The 21828-nt window shown below is 41.0% G+C and overlaps 1 protein-coding gene across 2 annotated transcripts in view; it reads right to left on the bottom strand.

Moving 5' to 3' along the window:
* Window positions 1-21828, bottom strand: part of LOC112253059 (protein tyrosine phosphatase receptor type E) — a 51800-nt gene that overhangs the window by 22332 nt on the left and 7640 nt on the right. For both annotated transcript variants that reach the window (XM_024424934.2, XM_024424935.2), the window contains exon 3: window positions 3106-3399. The gene's annotated coding sequence lies outside the window, so the exon portion shown is untranslated. The remainder of the gene's footprint in view (window positions 1-3105; window positions 3400-21828) is intronic.

The raw sequence follows: 21828 nt of genomic DNA on the forward strand, positions 1-21828 counted from the left end.
ACCCTCCCAAGCAGACACGCAATGGCTCTCACGGAACTGGACTATCTGCAAACTTGAAACCACATATTCTGAGGCTGCATTTATTGTAGCTGGGGACTTTAATAAAAGACATCTGAGAAAAACACTTATTCTGAGGAAATCTGAGGAACATAACTTATTTTGATATTTCTACTACAGTACATTGTATTGTATTTACACTGTTTAAGCACCGCATAATTATTTATATAAGGGATTCTTGACATAGCTCACTCTAATATATCTACTGCTGTAGTTTATCTTGTGTACATTTCCCCAGTATATATATGAATAGATTGCATTTTTTGATAATGCTACAGTGTTATTTGGGTTGTTCTTTGGATTTGTCCTGCCTTTCTTGCTTTATTGCCTTCCTTTTTTGTACTTCTGTTTACATTTGAGCTGTTTGCCATTTGACTGCATAGTTAGGAGCTAGTAACATAAGCAGTTCGCTGCACTGCTAGAACACCTGCTAAACTGTGTACACGACCAATACACTTATTTGATTTGATTCGATTTGCATTGCAACATAACCAAAAAAACTGACAACCAGATTTTTGTCTCGACTACTTCGGGTAGAAAAATGAAATTGTATGAATTAACTTATCCAAATAACGGTTCTACTGAAAATATGCAAATCATTGTTCTTTTAATATGTTGGTAAACAGTTTTATAAAAGCAACAAGGCATGCAAGTCAGTGCTATATAATTAATACAGTAAGGTAAATGGATTGACTGGCCTGATGCAAACACCATTTACCTGTGACTGTATTCATTACATAGCACTACCTCTTGTGCCTTATTCTTTAATATATATATTTTTTAGATTTAGCTTATTTTCTACATTTTCTACATATAGAAATTTACATTTGGTCATTAACCAATCACATTCAGCAAATCACCAGCAGAGGGTGTAAAGACCCTTTGAATACATTTTTCCCATTCACTGTGTTGGTGGTGCTCATAAAATGTATCATAACTGCAAAATTAGCAGTGCATCCACTCTGGAAATGTGATGTACTTGTAGAGTATATTGTTTTGATGTTGAATAAATTAATGTGAAAAATTGTATTTCAGAATCCAGACATACTCCATATTTTAGCGCACCTATATGGAGTATAATGACACAATGATGTTGTCTGTATCATGTACGTTTCAAAGATCATAGGGTCTTACAGGAGGCGTGTGTATAGGTTTAAAATGGCCACTTTCATCATGATTTTCTCAAAAATGGTTTGCGATACAAATATAAAAGCATATCAAACATGCTTCCTCTCATGTTTCTAAGTGATCATTTCCAGAACAATCTGGGATACCCAAAAATATTTTCGGGCCTTCCTGGCATGGAATCGCCCAGAACATTTGTTCATATTTTAGTCATATTTCATCTCATTTGTTCTGGACGGCCAATGACTGGTTTATTTCACTTGATTCACCACTAAGCTGTGCAATTTTTATATGTAAATTTGTACTGTTGCCAAATGTACAGTATGTGCTTCAAATGATGTGAAAGTAACTGTTTAAATGTGATGAATCCACTCTAATCTATTTTGACCTTCAGAAATACTGACGGTTATAGGTGGGTAAATATTAATCCCAGCCATAACCCTGAGTGGAAAATCCTATTTTTCATCATTACTTTACTCCAGGAAGCCCTGAAAAGCTATTGCACATCTGCACACACACACACACACACACACACACACACACACACACACACACACACACACACACACACACACACACACACACACACACACACACACACACACACACACACACACACACACACACACACACACACACACACGCATGGATAACTGAACGGCACATTCATCTGACAAACAGGATGCATTGAATTCTGAATTGCACATTACTGTGACCACAATATCCACCCTGACATGAAGTGGCTATAGGTATAATATGGTTTATGGCCTGACATGAATCCAAATGAACCCAGCTGAAGAGCACATAGTGATGAGTGAAACTTAGATTAAAAACATCATGATTTATAAATTATTAAAACATATTTTTACAGGTTCCAATGTCAGAGGACAATGGATACTGTACTCACAGGCATATAAATATGTTCTGTGTATGTTCTTTACCAATGGACATGGTGATACAAGCATACAGGGATTGCAACATTTGATCCAAGCATAAAAAAGGCACCCAAAATATAGCAATCCATTTACTGCCCTTGAAATCTTTCCTTATCTCCAATTTCAAAGAGATTCCATCAGACAGGCTAGACTAGTGTACCCTTTGTCTTAGGAAACAAAGAGAAAACATTCATCTTTATGTGACATCCCAACCCATATCCATTGAAGTTCAGGTTTCTTCATGAATCAATAAAACCTAAAAGCAGCATCTTTGCTTCAGGGATTAAAGATGGATGACACACAAAATGTTTTTTTTTTTTTACAGGGAGAGAGAGAACAAAGACAGTGGAGAGCAACCACAGAAGCTTGGCTGTCTGCTAGAGCAGACACTGGACCTGGAGAACAAATACATGTCAGTGGAGCGAGTAAAAAGAGGAGGGGAGGATGAGAGGAGAGATGAGAGGCTTCAGAAGCTATGTATTAGCAGCTATAATGAGAAATTTCCCTATTAGACAAACAGCAACAGTACTAAAGCGAAGGGTGGCTTCACTGGCAAGTAGCAGGCCATGCTACTGATAAAAATCTGGATCACCAGATCATAACTCGATGAAATCCATTGTCGTAAGAACGGTTATATTTTTGTTGTTGTGGTATGAAGGAAGGTTGAATATTTGTCTGTTCAGAAGCATGATACTGTATTGAGCCTCTCGGTTATGGGCTTTGTTTTCAGCCAACATGCACTAAGCATCCATACATACAAGTCATCACAGCATAATATGCATTAATATTGAAGCTGTGACAATCTTATTTTCGTAATCTCCTATACATCACTAATCATTATGTCGGGAGCATGGTCAGGGTCAACAAAGTCAATTCAGGAATTGAATTCCTAATGGAAAACAAGGGTCCCTTTACATTAAAATAATGAATTTAGATTGATGTCCTAAATGGCCTGAGTTGAAATGAAATCGACTCAGGGGTTACTCACAGTTTTAAAGCAGAGCTGACCGGATTCAGTAGGAGTTAATCCAATAGTCCATAGCAGCCAGAAGGTCTGGTTCTCTTCCTGACTGGCCCCTTGGGATTCAGTACCCACAACCCAGTCCACATTCACATTGTCTCGGGAGGTACAGGGTCTGGTGGGAGAGTAGTCGATGTGATCAGGACACACTAGTCCTGTAGCTAAGGTCCAGTAGCTGGGTTTCAGGGGACTTCAGGGTTTTAGGTCATGCCACAGAGTAAAGTAGGCTCGAGTTCAGTGACCTACATAAATGCATACCACCTGAAGAAAGACAAGACAAGAAAAAATGGTTAGATTCCAGTTAATACCATGGTTGCTGCTACAGAAAGCTCTATAACTTCCTCACCATGGTGACACCCCCAGAAATAGTACATTCAAAGTAGCTTTAAAAAGACCGGGGAATTAAATTAATAAAGTCATGACCTGGACTCCACTCTGTTTACTTGTTAGTCATAGGGATTTTTCTCCTGTTCATTGTTTGGGCCTGACAGAGGAAAAGTCTAAGGGATTAACAAACTAATGAAGCTACTTCCTGTGTACAGAAGGAGTGGGAGTCTGTCTACTTGAGTGAACTGTACCGTAGAGAGAGAGAGATTGTACTATTCTAGACTTTGTGGGTAAGAGAGAAGGGAGGGTGGTAAAGCGAGAGAAAGAGAGAAGTGCTGTAGTGTTCACACGTGTGTGTGTATGTTTCTGTGTGTGTTTCTGTGTGTGTGTTATTCTGTTTCTTTGTCTGGACTGTGACAAACCACTTTAATCTAACCCCCACAGCATGGCAAAGCAATACATGTCAATTTCAAGAGCTATTAATTGTTAAGCATACCAATCTAATCCCACCCACGGACAGAAATTCAGAGGAAAAGTGTGAGGAATATACAATCCGTTATGTTAACTCTCAAAAATAGAGACAATAAAAACTCACAAAATTTTTTACTCAATAGCCAAGACTAACACCTTTACAATACTGTGATTGGCACGGCATAGACAAAACAAATCCAATTCTATACATATTTGGAATTGGCAGTGTTTCATTCCAATGTGGTCTAAAGAGCTAAGTATTGCTACACATTGTAGCATTTTGGAATCTGAGTGCCCAAAACAAAGCCTTGACTGTGACGTTACTCTATGGCTCTAGCCATGTATGAAGGAGAGAACATGGCTCTGAGTGCCCACATACTCCCTCTCTCCCAACACAGGGTTCCTCTACCCACAGGTGGAGACACAAAACCAGATTGTTTAGTGACCGGCCACTGAGTCAGAGCAGAGGTGAACCAGTGATCCCAGTTGGAGAAGCCCACTCATACAGAGCCATGATGGGTGAATGGGGCCTCTAGGAACAAGGGTGGACTGGGGTTGCAAAGCTACCAGTTGTTTACCAAAGCTACCGGAATATTCAGTAACTTTGATAATTCACATGGACTTGATGGCAATCTTTTGTAATTTATATTTTAATCCTTTAAAAAATATATTTATTCATATTTTGGTCACATTATTTACATCTGTGTCCATCTTGTCCATGAATAGGTAGATCATATAGAACATCATGAATTTTAAATACTGCCACCAGTGCAGCCACAAAACATTTGCAACAAAGATATATTAACATAGTAAAATAAAAATAGCTTTTAGAAATAAAGTGTACAGGTATTTCTGATATATGGAAATGTGGCTTTTCTTGTTGAAAATAATCTTAAATTAAATCAAATATATTCAGGGCTTTACTTTTTTATTGCATTCTCCTTTCCAGACATTAGTACTCGGGGGATTGGCCTCCGTCATCCTTATTTCCTTCCGAGTCACTTTCAAGTGTATCTTTTGTCCCTTTCAAGTGTACGTATATTCTTCTGAGTCACTTTCATCTTGTGTTGTGACATCTGTTATTGGCTCAAACAGTTTCAGATTGGAATGAAATGCCACCATTTGCTGGATCCTTTCGTTGGTCAGCCTATTGGACACCAAGAAAAGATGCGTACAATACATAGAACACCAATAAATACACAAATACAGTGACAATAAAACCAGCGCATCATCAATTCATTATAAAAACTAAAATTCCCTTGGTGTGCGCAATCCCAAAGAGTGACCAATTGCGCTCTGATGCAGCAGATACTACATCTGGTTTATACTACATCTGCAGTATAATTGAGGCAATGGAGGACAAGGCTTCAAAGCTGCAGAGTACATTCCACCAGCTTGACGCAGAGATGTGTTCAGCGGAATTCCAAAACCCATCATCTTTCCACAAGCCATCCTACGTCCTGAATATGGCCAAACTCCCCAGAACCTTTCCCTCATCCAGCTGAAGGTGGTGTGCCATGGCTGAAGTCATGTCGTATGCTGACATTATCTGCTCCGCAGATAGGATTGGAGGCTTTCTGGCACATTTTGTATTCAGCAAAAAGCTGCATGGATGAGCTTGGTGCAGAAGTCTTGCCTTTTGTCAATCATTTCCAAAACTGCCTCTTCTTCTGCTTCATCCAGCAAGGACATTGTCAGTGCAGCACCAATCTGCTCACGCAGATCTGTGAAGAGCCATTAAACATCTGATAAGACTGCCCCATCTCCCTCCACCTGGTTAATGGCAGACGCAATTGGGGTGAGTAAGGCCAGGTTGTTGTCAATGTGCTCCCAAAACACATATTCAAGGAATGTCTTCTTGATGGTAGAATTAATTTCTATGGATTCTGAGATGGCCATATCTTGCAGGGACACTTTCCCTACTAGAAGGCTTGTGCACATTATTACAGAGGAGCCCCATCTGGTTTTGCAGGGCAGTTTGAGAGAGGTGTTTTTCTGGTTTTCACACTGTTTTTCTCTAAACATTGCTGAGGCCATCCATTTCCCTTTGACATATTTCACTACATTGTAGGCTTTATTGTACAGGGTCTGCATGGTTTCCAGGCCCATGATGTCTCCCAGGAGAAGATTGAGACCATGTGCTGCACAGCAAATTGGAGTGATGTGAGGGAAGGCTTCTTCGACTTGTCTCCAAGCTGCTTTCATATTTACCACATTGTCTGTAACTACGGCAAAACATACTTATCGGCTCATCGGCAATAAATTTGCTTATGTGTCTGTTGATTTTTGTGCCAATGCTTTTGTAAAACACTGGCTGGGGAGTGCAAAAAATGTCATCGATAATACCTTCCCCACTTACATTGGAGCATCTATCACAGCAACACATTCTGCCTTGTCAATAGTGACCTTTTCTTGCACTGACATGTTCTGACTGCAACAAGTTGGTTGACAAAGCATGCCTGGTTGGAGGGGAGTATGCAGGACTTGGAATGTTCAAGAATGTTCCCCCTCAGGAGACTGAAAAGATTTGGCATGGGTCCTCAGATCCACAAAACGTTCTACAGTTGCACCATCGAGAGCATCCTGACTGGTTTGGCAACTGCTCTCGGCATCTGACCGCAAGGCGCTAAAGAGGCTAGTGCATACAGCCCAGTACATCATTGGGGCCAAGCTTCCTGCCATCCAGGACCTCTATACTAGGCGGTGTCAGAGGAAGGCCTTAAAAATGGACAAAGATTCCAGTAACCCTAGTCATAGACGGTTCTTTCTGCTACTGCACAGCAAGTGGTACTGGAGCGCCAAGTCTAGGTCCAAAAGGCTTCGTAACAGTTTCTACCCCCAAGCTATAAGACTGCTGAACAGCTAATCAATTGTACAAGGATCTCTATACTTTTCTCCGTTCATCTTTGCCTTGATCCTGACTAGTGTCCCAGTCCCTGCCACTGAAAACCACCTCCACAGCATGCCACCACCATGCTTCACAGTAGGGATATGCAGTTTTTTGTTTTTTTACGTGTTATTTCTTACACTAGTACCCCAGGTCATCTTAGGTTTCATTACATACAGCCGAGAAGAACTACTGAATATAAGATCAGCGTCAACTCACCATCAGTACGACCAAGAATATGTTTTTCGCGATGCGGATCCTGTGTTCTGCCTTACAACCAGTGTAACCGAGTGGATCACATGCAGCGACCCAAAAAAAAAACGAGTCAGAAAAAGAGGGAAACGAAGCGGTCTTCTGGTCAGACTCCGGAGACGGGCACATCGTGCACCACTCCCTAGCATTCTTCTTGCCAATGTCCAGTCTCTTGACAACAAGGTTGATGAAATCCGAGCAAGGGTAGCATTCCAGAGGGACATCAGAGACTGTAACGTTCTCTGCTTCATGGAAACATGGCTAACTGGAGAGACGCAATCCGAAGCGGTGCAGCCAGCGGGTTTCTCCACGCATCGCGCCGACAGAAACAAACATCTTTCTGGTAAGAAGACGGGCGGGGGCGTATGCCTTATGGCCAACGTAACATGGTGTGATGAAAGAAACATACAGGAACTCAAATCCTTCTGTTCACCTGATTTAGAATTCCTCACAATCAAATGTCGACCACATTATCTACCAAGAGAATTCTCTTCGATTATAATCACAGCCGTATATATCCCCCCAAGCAGACACATCGATGGCTCTGAACGAACTTTATTTAACTCTCTGCAAACTGGAAACGATTTATCCGGAGGCTGCATTCATTGTAGCTGGGGATTTTAACAAGGCTAATCTGAAAACAAGACTCCCTAAATTTTATCAGCATATCGATTGCGCAACCAGGGGTGGAAAGACCCTGGATCATTGTTACTCTAACTTCCGCGACGCATATAAGGCCCTGCCCCGCCCCCTTTCGGAAAAGCTGACCACGACTCCATTTTGTTGATCCCTGCCGACAGACAGAAACTAAAACAAGAAGCTCCCACGCTGAGGTCTGTCCAACGCTGGTCCGACCAAGCTGACTCCACACTCCAAGACTGCTTCCATCACGTGGACTGGGAGATGTTTCGTATTGCGTCAGACAACAACATTGACGAATACGCTGATACGGTGTGCGAGTTCATTAGAACGTGCGTTGAAGATGTCGTTCCCATAGCAACGATTAAAACATTCCCTAACCAGAAACCGTGGATTGATGGCAGCATTCGTGTGAAACTGAAGGCACGAACCACTGCTTTTAATCAGGGCAAGGTGTCTGGTAACATGACTGAATACAAACAGTGCAGCTATTCCCTCCGCAAGGCTATCAAACAAGCTAAGCGCCAGTACAGAGACAAAGTAGAATCTCAATTCAACGGCTCAGACACAAGAGGCATGTGGCAGGGTCTACAGTCAATCACGGACTACAGGAAGAAACCCAGCCCAGTCACGGACCAGCATGTCTTGCTCCCAGGCAGACTAAATAACTTTTTGCCCGCTTTGAGGACAATACAGTGCCACTGACACGGCCTGCAACGGAAACATGCGGTCTCTCCTTCACTGCAGCCGAAGTGAGTAAGACATTTAAACGTGTTAACCCTCGCAAGGCTGCAGGCCCAGACGGCATCCCCAGCCGCGCCCTCAGAGCATGCGCAGACCAGCTGGCCGGTGTGTTTACGGACATATTCAATCAATCCCTATACCAGTCTACTGTTCCCACATGCTTCAAGAGGGCCACCATTGTTCCTGTTCCCAAGAAAGCTAAGGTAACTGAGCTAAACGACTACCGCCCGTAGCACTCACATCCGTCATCATGAAGTGCTTTGAGAGACTAGTCAAGGACCATATCACCTCCACCCTACCTGACACCCTTGACCCACTCCAATTTGCTTACCGCCCAAATAGGTCCACAGACGATGCAATCTCAACCACACTGCACACTGCCCTAACCCATCTGGACAAGAGGAATACCTATGTGAGAATGCTGTTCATCGACTACAGCTCGGCATTCAACACCATAGTACCCTCCAAGCTCGTCATCAAGCTCGAGACCCTGGGTCTCGACCCCGCCCTGTGCAACTGGGTACTGGACTTCCTGACGGGCCACCCCCAGGTGGTGAGGGTAGGCAACAACATCTCCTCCCCGCTGATCCTCAACACTGGGGCCCCACAAGGGTGCGTTCTGAGCCCTCTCCTGTACTCCCTGTTCACCCACGACTGCGTGGCCATGCACGCCTCCAACTCAATCATCAAGTTTGCGGACGACACAACAGTGGTAGGCTTGACTACCAACAACGACGAGACGGCCTACAGGGAGGAGGTGAGGGCCCTCGGAGTGTGGTGTCAGGAAAATAACCTCACACTCAACGTCAACAAAACTAAGGAGATGATTGTGGACTTCAGGAAACAGCAGAGGGAACACCCCCATCCACATCGATGGAACAGTAGTGGAGAGGGTAGCAAGTTTTAAGTTCCTCGGCATACACATCACAGACAAACTGAATTGGTCCACTCACACAGACAGCATCGTGAGGAAGGCGCAGCAGCGCCTCTTCAACCTCAGGAGGCTGAAGAAATTCGGCTTGTCACCAAAAGCACTCACAAACTTCTACAGATGCACAATCGAGAGCATCCTGGCGGGCTGTATCACCGCCTGGTATGGCAACTGCACCGCCCTCAACCGTAAGGCTCTCCAGAGGGTAGTGAGGTCTGCACAACGCATCACCGGGGGCAAACTACCTGCCCTCCAGGACACCTACACCACCCGATGCTACAGGAAGGCCATAAAGATCATCAAGGACATCAACCACCCGAGCCACTGCCTGTTCACCCCGCTGTCATCCAGAAGGCGAGGTCAGTACAGGTGCATCAAAGCTGGCACCGAGAGACTGAAAAACAGCTTCTATCTCAAGGCCATCAGACTGTTAAACAGCCACCACTAACATTGAGTGGCTACTGCCAACACACTGTCAATGACACTGACTCTACTCCAGCCACTTTAATCATGGGAATTGATGGGAAATGATGTAAATATATCACTAGCCACTTTAAACAATGCTACCTTATATAATGTTACTTACCCTACATTGTTCATCTCATATGCATACGTTGATACTGTACTCTATATCATCGACTGCATCCTTATGTAATACATGTATCACTAGCCACTTTAACTATGCCACTTGGTTTACATACTTATCTCATATGTATATACTGTACTCGATATCATCTACTGTATCTTGCCTATGCTGCTCTGTACCATCACTCATTCATATATCCTTATGTACATATTCTTTATCCCCTTACACTGTGTATAAGACAGTAGTTTTTTTGGAATTGTTAGTTAGATTACTTGCTCGTTATTACTGCATTGTCGGAACTAGAAGCACAAGCATTTCGCTACACTCGCATTAACATCTGCTAACCATGTGTATGTGACAAATAAAATTTGATTTGATTTGATTTGGATAGTGCCAGGTTTCCTCCAGATGTGACGCTTGGTTTTATCAGACCAGAGAATCTTGTTTCTCATGGTCTGAGAGTCTTTAGGTGCATGTTGGCAAACTCCAAGTGGGCTTTCATGTGCCTTTTACTGAGGAGTGGCTTCCGTCTGGCCACTCTACCATAAAGGACTGATTGATGCAGTGCTGCAGAGATGGTTGTCCTTCTGGAAGGTTATCCTGTCTCCACAGAAGAACTCTAGAGCTCTGTCAGACTGACCATCAGGTTATTGGTCATCTCCAAAGCTCTAGGAAGAGTCTTGGTGGTTCCAAACTTATATTTAAGAATGATGGAGGCCACAATGTTCTTGGGGACCTGACATTTTTTTTGTACCCTTCCCCAGATCTGTGCCTCGGCAGAATCCTGTTTAACAGCTCTACGGACAATTCCTTCGACCTCATGGCTTGGTTTTTGTTCTGACATGCACTGTCAACTGTGGGACCTTATATAGACAGGTGTGTGCCTTTCCAACTCACGTCCAATCAATTGAATTTACCACAGGTAGACTCCAATCAAGTTGTAAAAACATCTCAAGGATGATCAATGGAAACAGGATGCACCTGAGCTCAATTTCGAGTCTCATAGCAAAGCGTCTGAATACTTATGTAAATAAGGTATTTCAGTTTTATTTTGAAAAATGTGCAATCATTTTTGAAAACGTGTTTTTGCTTTGTTATTATGGGGTATTGTGTGTAGATTGCTGAAGATTTGAATGTATTTAATACATTTTAGAATAAGGCTGTAACGTAACAAAATGTGGAAAAAGTCAAGGGGTCTGAATACTTGCCGATTTCACTATATTTAGCAACACAACATAAGACAGCTGTTTACATTCTTCAATGTATGAAAACATAAAACTTACTTTATATTCTTAAAATGGTTTTAAGTGGATTGACCCTGGCTGAATGTTTCTGAATGAATCTTTGTACACTGACTAATCGCAGAACAAAAATATATAAACTAATACATCTACTAATCATTTTTTGGGCTGAAGTATACATCTTCTAATTGAAGCAGTGTGGATTAAGTCCATATCTTAATCTGACCAGTTTACTGCTGAGACTACAACATACATGTCTGAAATAAAGCAACATTACTAAAAATCACAATGAGGTCCTAGTATATGTCCTAAGGATTTAAATATACACATTACAACATTGTGTCTATTGTGCATGTCTGTTTCTATACCATGACAAAGGATGTTTCCAACAATTAATGAAATACTCTGGATAACCAAAGCATACATAATCTCCCTGGACCCCCCACAGAAAAAGATGGGTGTGATTTTACTTTCTGTGAGTTGAGGTTTTGTAATGGCAACATAATTACATAAAAAGGATTGCCCCATGACAAATAAGTGAGTTTTCCAAACAAGTACAACAGCACTGAAAGTCACAAATATAGTAATTACTGACACACTCCATACAAGACTGTGAAAAACTAAATTGTAGATGAACAATAACAAGCAAGGAAAAACACGATAAAAGCTGAACAGACAGAGGCCATTTGACTTAATCAAAGGAGTTCCAGTCTGCTGGGGAAGAATTCATCCAAGTATACAGCTAACATTAGCTTCGTGTACAGATATTATTTGTATCTAATTTTGTTACAATGTTATTTGCATTGCTAGTTAAAGCCTACTGTTAGCAAGCTAGCTAATGTTAGTTGCTTGGTGTCTAACGCCAGCTAATGTTATAAATCGTATCTCATTTTGTCAGAAATGAATTTGCATTGCTATTTAAAGCCTACTGTTAGCTAGCTGGTTGGTTAACTTTACCTGCAGATTAATACTGTGTGATTTATAACAATCCGAATGACACCCTCATTAAAATCACAATTGAACAGGAAAAGAGGTATGCTTAGATAACCTATGCAGAAAAATATAAATATATATTTTTTTATATAGAATTAGGCTTAATGATTGTGGCTCTAGATTGCAGGAAAATGCTGTTTCAGGTGTTTAAAAATTAAAAAATCTCCAAAACATCCTCCCTCCATCCTCACGTACTTCGTGCCACCTCTAAAATAATTGGTGCATGACGCCCCTGAGTGTGGCTAAACATACATTTTTGCCAACACATGGCTGATTATGATTATACAGCTGCTATAAGTGAAAATGTGTTTGGGGTTAACAGTCTAGCTAATAGGCTATGTTAGAGTTACACTTCCTCTTCCAATTATAATGTGGTGAGTTCAAAATAATGAAAAACTATCTACCAAATCAATTCATTTTAAAATGTTCATTACTCCTTGAAATTATCAATCACCTGATGACAAGACATGTGAAAAAAATGTTTTGCTAACGTATGATGGGGGTCCCTAGGTCGCCGGTTTGCAAGGGAGGGAGTCCCTGGGCAGGAAAAGGTTGAAGACCCCTGAGATAGCGAATTTGAGCTATATTAGCATAGACATGACATCAGTCAAAACACCTGAAAACAAGACATGTTATCATGAACAAGATAAAACTAGCCGGAACAAACCACCTACGATTCCTCACATGGCAGCTTCTTGTCATTGTTGCTAGCCATCTGGCCCGATCTTGCCATTCAAAAATCACAACACACGGCCTTCTGCCCCAATGAAGCATGCACATCGTTTTGCCATGTCCTTGGTCTGTTTTGCCCTGTAGTCACGGCAACTTTGGAAGCGTTTTTAAGGCCTCTAGAAGTGCAAGTGATATTAAAGACCAAATATTCATGTGTATACACAGTGCCTTCAGAAAGTATTCACACCCCTAGACTTTTTCAACATTTTGTTGTTACAGCCTGAATTTAAAATGGATTACATTTAGATTTTTTTGTCACTGGCCTACACACAATAACACATAATGTCAAAGTGGAATTCTGTTCTTCGAAATGTTTACAAATGGATTAAAAATGAAAAGCTGAAATGTCTTGAGTCAATGAGTTTTCAACTCCTTTGTTATTAGTTTTTGACCAAATGAACAGTTACTGCAGTTTTGCTTGGTAGGGCAGTATTGTCCTGCTGAAAGGTGAATTCATCTCCCAAGTGTCTGGTGGGAAGCAGACTGAACCAGGTCTTCCTCTAGGATTGTGCCTGTCCTTAGCTCCATTCCGTTTGTTTTTTTTTTATCCTGAAAAACTCCCCATGTCCTTAACGTTTACAAGCATATGCATATCATGATGTAGCCACCACTATGCTTGATATGGAGAGTGGTACTCAGTGTTCTATTGGACACTTAACATATAGGACAAAAAGTGAATTGCTTTGCCACATTTTTTGCAGTATTACTTTAGGGCCTTGCTTCTAACAGGATGCATGTTTTGCAATATTTGTATACTGTACAGGCTTCCTTCTTCTCACTCTGTCAATTAGGTTAATATTACACTGCTCAAAAAAATAAAGGGAACACTAAAATAACACATCCTAGATCTGAATGAATGAAATATTCTTATTAAATACTTTAAATACCTAGTTGAATGTGCTGACAACAAAATCACACAAAAATTATCAATGGAAATCAAATTTGTCAACCCTTGGCGGTCTGGATTTGGAGTCACACTCAAAATGAAAGTGGAAAACCACACTACAGGCGGATCCAACTTTGATGTAATGTCCTTAAAACAAGTCAAAATGAGGCTCAGTAGTGTGTGTGGCCTCCACGTGCCTGTATGACCTCCCTACAATGCCTGGGCATTCTCCTGATGAGGTGGCAGATGGTCTCCTGAGGGATCTCCTCCCAGACCTGGACTAAAGCATCCGCTTTTAGCATGGATGGAGCGAGACATGATGTCCCAGATGTGCTCAATTGGATTCAGGTCTGGGGAACGGGCGGGCCAGTCCATAGCATCAATGCCTTCCTCTTGCAGGAACTGCTGACACACTCCAGCCACACTCCACCGCACCAGCATATGGTCTCACAAGGGGTCTGAGGATCTCATCTCGGTACCTAATGGCAGTCAGGCTACCTCTGGCGAGCACATGGAGGGCTGTGTGGACCCCAAAGAAATGCCACCCCACACCATGACTGACCCACCGCCAAACCGGTCATGCTGGAGGATGTTGCAGGCAGCAGAACGTTCTCCACGCCATCTCCAGACTCTGTCACGTCTGTCACATGTGCTCAGTGTGAACCTGCTTTCATCAGTGAAGAGCACAGGGCGCCAGTGGCGAATTTGCCAATCTTGGTGTTCTCTGGCAAATGCCAAATGTCCTGCACGGTGTTGGGCTGTAAGCACAACCCCCACCTGTGGACGTCGGGCCCTCATACCACCCTCATGGAGTCTGTTTCTGACCGTTTGAGCAGACACATGCACATTTGTGGCCTGCTGGAGGTCATTTTGCAGGGCTCTGGCAGTGCTCCTCCTGCTCCTCCTTGCACAAAGGCGGAGGTAGCAGTCCTGCTACTGGGTTGTTGCCCTCCTACGGCCTCCTCCACGTCTCCTGATGTACTGGCCTGTCTCCTGGTAGCGCCTCCATGCTCTGGACACTACGCTGACAGACACAGCAAACCTTCTTGCCACTGCTCGCATTGATGTGCCATCCTGGATGAGCTGCACTACCTGAGCCACTTGTGTGGGTTGTAGACTCCGTCTCATGCTACCACTAGAGTGAAAGCACCGCCAGCATTCAAAAGTGACCAAAACATCAGCCAGGAAGCATAGGAACTGAGAAGTGGTCTGTGGTCACCACCTGCAGAACCACTCCTTTATTGGGGGTGTCTTGCTAATTGCCTATAATTTCCACCTGTTGTCTATTCCATTTGCGCAACAGCATGTGAAATTTATTGTCAATCAGTGTTGCTTCCTTAGTGGACAGTTTGATTTCACAGAAGTGTTTTGACTTGGAGTTACATTGTGTTGTTTAAGTGTTCCCTTTATTTTTTTGAGTAGTGTATATTATAATTACAATGTTGTGCAATGTAACAGCAATATTTAGACTTAGGGTTGCCACCCATTCGTTAAAATACGGGACGGTTCTGTATTTCACTGAAAGAATAAACATTTCGTTTTCGAAATGATAGTTTCCGGATTTGACCATATTAATGACCAAAGGCTCGTATTTCTGTGTGTTTATTATATTATAATTAAGTCTATGATTTGATATTTGATAGAGCAGACTGACTGAGCGGTGGTAGGCAGCAGCAGGCTCGTAAGCATTCATTGAAACAGCACTTTACTGTGTTTGCCAGCAGCTCTTAGCAATGCTTGAAGCACAGCTCTGTTTATGACTTCAAGCCTATCAACTCCCGAGATTAGGCTGGCAATACTAAAGTGCCTATAAGAACATCCAATAGTCAAAGGTTTATGAAATACAAATGGTATAGAGAGAAATAGTCGATGCGTCATAATTCCTATATAAATTCCGATTATAATGACAACCTAAAACTGGGAATATTGAAGACTCATGTTAAAAGAAACCACCAGCTTTCATATGTTCTCATGTTCTGAGCAAGGAACTTAAAAGTGAGCTTTTTTCCTTGGCACATATTGAACTTTTACTTTCTTCTCCAACACTGTATTTTTGCATTATTTAAACCAAATTGAACATGGTTCATTATTTAGTTGAGACTACATTTATTTTATTTATGTATTATATATGTATTATATTAAGTATATATTAAATAAAAGTGTTCATTCAGTATTGTTGTAATTGTCATTATTACAAATATATATTCAAAAAAAATCGTCCAATTAATCGGTATCAGCTTTTTTTGGCCGTCCAATAATCAATATCAGTATCGGTGTTGAAAAATCATAATCGGTCGATCTCTACCCTGTATATTTCCTCGCCATTGTTATTTTACTGCTGCTCTTTAATTAGTTGTAACTTTCATTTAAAAAAATTTGTAGCCATTTTTCTTAAAACTGCAATGTTGGTTAAGGGCTTGTAAGTAAGCATTTCACTGTAAGGTCTACTACACCTTTTGTATTCGGCGCATGTGACAAATACAATTTGATTTGATTTGCTATTTTACTCATGATCCAAACCTCAATGACAAGATAAGAACTGCGATATTGATTAATGCGTGTATATAATTGCATCCTGTTAAATGATAGTGAAGATTGACAGCAAAAATGGCATAGCAGTTATCAAGCAGAATTTGTGACATGCAAATAAACAAGTTACACAGTAATTTACTATAAAATACAGGTTCAGATTCTCCTCATCCCAGTACATGTATGAGGAGGATCTGAACCTGTATTTTACAGTAAATGACTGGTGTCTAACATTCCTTGTCATAACATAAGCTACTAACATCTGTAGTTGTGGTCTGCCGTTTCCAGAAAGATACTGAACACGGATGTGTGGAGAAGTTTGTGGAGTTTTTGCAAAGTGGATGTGTGCATTTGAAATGCTAACGGGATACATATTTATCATCACAGATATTGCATATCTTGACATGAATGACTGTGATTGAGTTAGAGTGTGGATGGAAGAGCAAACCTCAACCACTGACTCCAGAGATCCCACCCTCGAGTTTCAGCGGACCAAAAATGACACTTCTAGGCCACAGCCAAGGCGGGACCAGGAACCGGAAAACATGATCATTAGCATAACAACTGAACAAATCATCCTACAATGTGGGTTCCAACTTTAACAGAAATGCATGGTAACTAGTGTCATAATCATAAAACACACTTTACAGTTTCAGTCTCTAATGTTCCAAGTTAGCTTCTCACAGTTGGGTTTCATGACTGCTAAACAGATCTTCGTGTTATGATGCAGACGGGCTCATTAAAGTGAATAGACATTTCCTTCTCTCCCCCGTCATTTACTCACTGAAACCCCTGGCATCCCCTATTAATGAACATCCTCTCCACTGAGTCAGATCAGCACACATCAAGTTGTTGAATGATATCTGATGTAAAACACACATGAAATCACAACTTGACGGTGGTCATCCTGTTGATGACCTTGCCCCTCACTGTGATGCTGCTACTAACTGTTTATTACAGTAATGCTATGGCAAGGTCCATTTATTATACCAGAGGATATAGGGTTGGTATCACCAACACATCCCAGTCCCACAAGCCATATAAGGAACATAGGCAAATCCATTCCCACACAATGCATCATTATGACAACAAGGAAACTTTGTTGTGTGATCCTTTGGCAAGCCAACCTCCTCCCACGGCTTATACTACAGGGACAGTGCAAGGCCAGGCGTACCTCATTATCTTGGTTTGCTCCAGGGTGACTAATGCATTGTAAAATGCACATTGAGGTTGATACTTCAACGTGTCATGTTTTCACTCCCCCATAAACAGATGTAGCCTATGCACATGCATACAAGTGCATACAAGGTTTCTCTCCCTCTTCTTTTCTCTCACGCCAACAGGCCTCCTATTGACAGGAGCATCTTATTTCAATGATGCAAGGCAGACTAAATCAAATGCATAACATTCTAGAGCCTCTTAACTTTGTCCTCCCAATTGTAATTACCAGCCGCTCAAAGACAGATTTAAAGTAGCAATAAGCTCAGATGCACCCCCTATGTCAGCTTTAGTAGAACACATACCAGGGTGGTTTGCAAGCGTCACTCAATATGTATGGTCTGCAATATTTGCCAAATCGCTTACTACCAGGGGTTTAAAAATAAACCGTGTGGATTGTATCAGCACCTTTGGGTATACAGGGCAGTTAAAAATAAAAAAGGTCAATTTTCTTTGAGAATTAATCAATTTTGATATAAGCGAGGGTCATGACGTTGGCCTGGGGGTAGGTTTATGAGAGTCATAAATACCTCTTCCCCCCCTTTTCCTCTCTCTACCCTACTGATGTGACATTTGAAAACCCCTTGGTTAACATAGAGATTCTGGGAACATCAGAAGGTGGGGGAAATGAACTATATTCTCGTAATCAGACCAATTGAACATATGCGGTGGAACTTAATGAATATGATGTCAGTTCGGTTGTTCTCTGAGACATTCTCATCAATGACAGTATGACATAAACTCTACAGTGGAATGTCTGCACATTGTAGTTATTGGAGTCACATGGAATTGTTGTTCAATTTAAATGTTTGAATATAAAAGTATTGGTGAGGATATGAAATGTAATTTTAGCTTCCAAATGAGAGATTTGGGTTAGGGCTCTGCTCAGTCAGTGAAGAGACATGGGTTATAAAACTTTTCAGACACGCCCTTCTCGCTCCACTATATAAAGTTTTGACGAAAATGTAACCTTCTGTTCCAAGTACGTGAGGTCTGCAGCCTCTGCGTTAAAAGGACTAACATGTCAACTACAGAACTAAGCCAACCTCAGTGTGAGCTTTGGTTGTGAATGGTATGAACTTTGAACTCTTATTCACTACAGAAGTGATTCCTCCTAGCCGTTGAGTTAGCCACAGCATCTGCAAACGCGGGCTGGGAAAGAACAGACAGAGTATTCTGTCTACCACACAATGATGTTACTACAACGTATCCAATTGACCACCAGAGACATTCTTCAAAGGACAAAGGACTCGGTTTGGCAACACGGCCTTCCATCTACCACCAACCTCAGAGTAAATATTTATTGCATTTTCCTTTTCCAAATGGGCGATAATTTAGAATGCATAAGATACTGTATTTACAATAGCACAGCTTCTCCCTTTGTCCCTCAGTCTTTCCGCTCTTTCACTCAAACCCAGCCCCTTTTCTTTTGTGTAACCAGCTGTCATATCTGTTCAATCCGCTAGGGACGTTTTCCTTTATGACGTAATTTGTAATCAAGGTATGATTCATTCTTTGTATATGTAATTCTGTGTGATTAGTTAGCTATTTAGTAAATAAATAATTAAACCCAATTTTGTATTGCTGATTCATCTTGTTAGCCAGGGTTCGTGGAGATAACCAAGAATTTACAACTTTCAGATGTGACTGAATTAAGGTGACGATTAATATTGACTGCTATATATTACTAGGTCTTTAAGAGTTTATTCGGAAGATAACAGCTCTATAAATATTATTTCGTGGTGCCCCGACTCTCTAGTTAATTACATTTGACATGATTAGCTCAATCAGGTAATATTAATTACAGAGAAAGGATTTTATAGAATAGCATGTCATATCACTTAATCCGGCATAGCCAAAGACATGACACGAGCCATCTTAACACTTCCTGCCAATACTATGCAACTCAATCTTTGCAAAGATTTGAATGACTGAAACACAAAACCCTTCTGCATACTCTAAAATATGAATAATGACAGATGGATGAGGTAGCCTCTGTTTATTTTCTGCCATTTGCAAACACAGTGATGTCAACATGGTTCTCAGTGTCCTCCCTAGTGTTATTGTCTGTAAATCTGATAACACTGACAACATATCATGGAATGTTAAACAGTATACCACTTTGTGACATCGGCTGATGTAAAAAGGGCTTTAGAAATACATTAGATTGATTGATTGAGTTTACAGCCAATTCACATTTCAGATTAGCATGGAAAATGGCTTGTTTGACCTCTCTCTGGACTCATTCTACTTAGAGATGGCCAATTTATCGATATCCACTTCCTCTCATCTAATCTCTCCCTGTCATCCTCCCCTACCATACCTTTTTCATCCATCCAACCCTAATGCTCTATTGTCCAGCCTCATGCCTGATGGGACTGTAAAGGTAGCAGGAAGAGATTTTATAGCTGTAATATAATTGCACATCTATGGCAACCATTGAATTATTTCTCAGACAGACTGCAATCTGAATTTTTTCAGCAAACAATGTCAGAGCATGGAAGTGGATCTTGAAATTCATATAACAACTCTGTGCAACCATGGGCGTGTTCTGTATGTGTTTCGGTGTATGAACAAACTGTAGTAAACAACGAGTATCTCAAGATAAGAGCAACAAGGGATTCATTCAACTACACATGTATTTAACATATTCTGTGTTGTCAAATTGGTGCCGATAAAGAAAAGGAGATGAAGACAGGAAGCCCCTTTTTAAAACATTTGACATACTCATGCATGGGTGTAGCTGATGGTTCAGCCTGAATGTGGTCACTGGTTAGTTGTGTCAAAAAGAGGAAGTGTATATAGTGCCCTCAGAAAGTATTAATATTGATTTACGCCACATTTTGTTGTGTTACAAAAAAATAAATAACGTTCACCGGGTAAAAAATAGAATAATCCCCCTCAATCACACACACGTTACTGTCAAGTTAAACACAAATATATATATATATATATATATATATATATATATATATATATATATATATATATATATTTGGGCTACACTGCACATTATTACATTCTACACTTTCTGCCTGTTGACATCTGTTCTACAATGTGCCAGCAGAGAATGATAACCTTTGTTGGCATAATTGATCTCTTTCAGGCAGAGAGTATACACCTTTTCATCCACTGTATTGAAAAGGTGAGAAAGACGGAAAGTGTGTCGTGTTTCAACTCTATAGTGACATCCAGCTTAAGCCAAAGCCCAAAGTAAACAGCTCCAGCTTCGCTTGATCTCTGAATCTACTTGTTTAACAAGCAATGCCCCATTTTCACCTAATGCTCTCATTCTGAAAATTAACCACATACTGTAGGGGGAAAACATTAGTTCATTAGCTAGTTAAATTTTCACACAGATTGCCAGGGTCCAGTAAGCAACTAACGCGTTATAACTTGAGGAACAGCAAGCAGTCCTATATCAGTTAAAACTATAGCGAATTAAAGTATTAGGTTACTAGCATTAGCTCATCTGATGATGTAACGATGGTTAATGTTGCTCAACATTTCTCTGGCTAGCTAACGGAGAATTCGATTTGAGTAAACTGCCTGTTACTCAGGCCCAGAAGCTAGGATATGCATATATTTGGTAGCATTGGACAGAAAACACTCTGAAGTTTCTAAAACGGTTAAAATAATGTCTGTGAGTATAACAGAACTGATATGGCAGGCGAAATCCATGTGGAATATATATATTCTTGAGGTCACAGGCCATTTCAGTGATAGCCTATGGGAAATACAAATAGATAGGACCCAGATTGCAGTTCCTATGGCTTCCACTAGATGTCAACAGTCTTTAGAAAGGGTTTCAGGCTTGTTTTTTTTAAATGAGCATGTAGTTGGAAAAACTACAAGGTGTCTCTCATTAGAAAAGTAGTCTTGTTGGCGCGTGAATGAGTTGTGTGCCCTTCGTTATTTATCTTCCCTATTGAACATACTATTGTAGCTGGGACCCTTGGGATTGCAAACAGAGGAAGATCTTCAAAGGTAAGTGATTTATTTAATCGCTATTCGTGATTTTGTGACGCCTGTGCTGGTTGAAAGAGTATTTTGATGTGGGGCCATGTCCTCAGATAATCGTATGGTATGCTTTTGCCGTAAAGTATTTTTGAAATCTGACAACATGGTTGGATTAACAAGAAGTTAAGCTTTTAAATGATTTATGACACTTGTAGTTTCATGAATGTTTAATATTACGATTTTTGTATTTTGAATTTCACGCTCTGCAATTTCACCGGATGTTGTCGTAGGTGT

This window comes from Oncorhynchus tshawytscha, linkage group LG06 (genome assembly GCF_018296145.1).
Source record: "Oncorhynchus tshawytscha isolate Ot180627B linkage group LG06, Otsh_v2.0, whole genome shotgun sequence".
Taxonomy (NCBI): domain Eukaryota; kingdom Metazoa; phylum Chordata; class Actinopteri; order Salmoniformes; family Salmonidae; genus Oncorhynchus; species Oncorhynchus tshawytscha.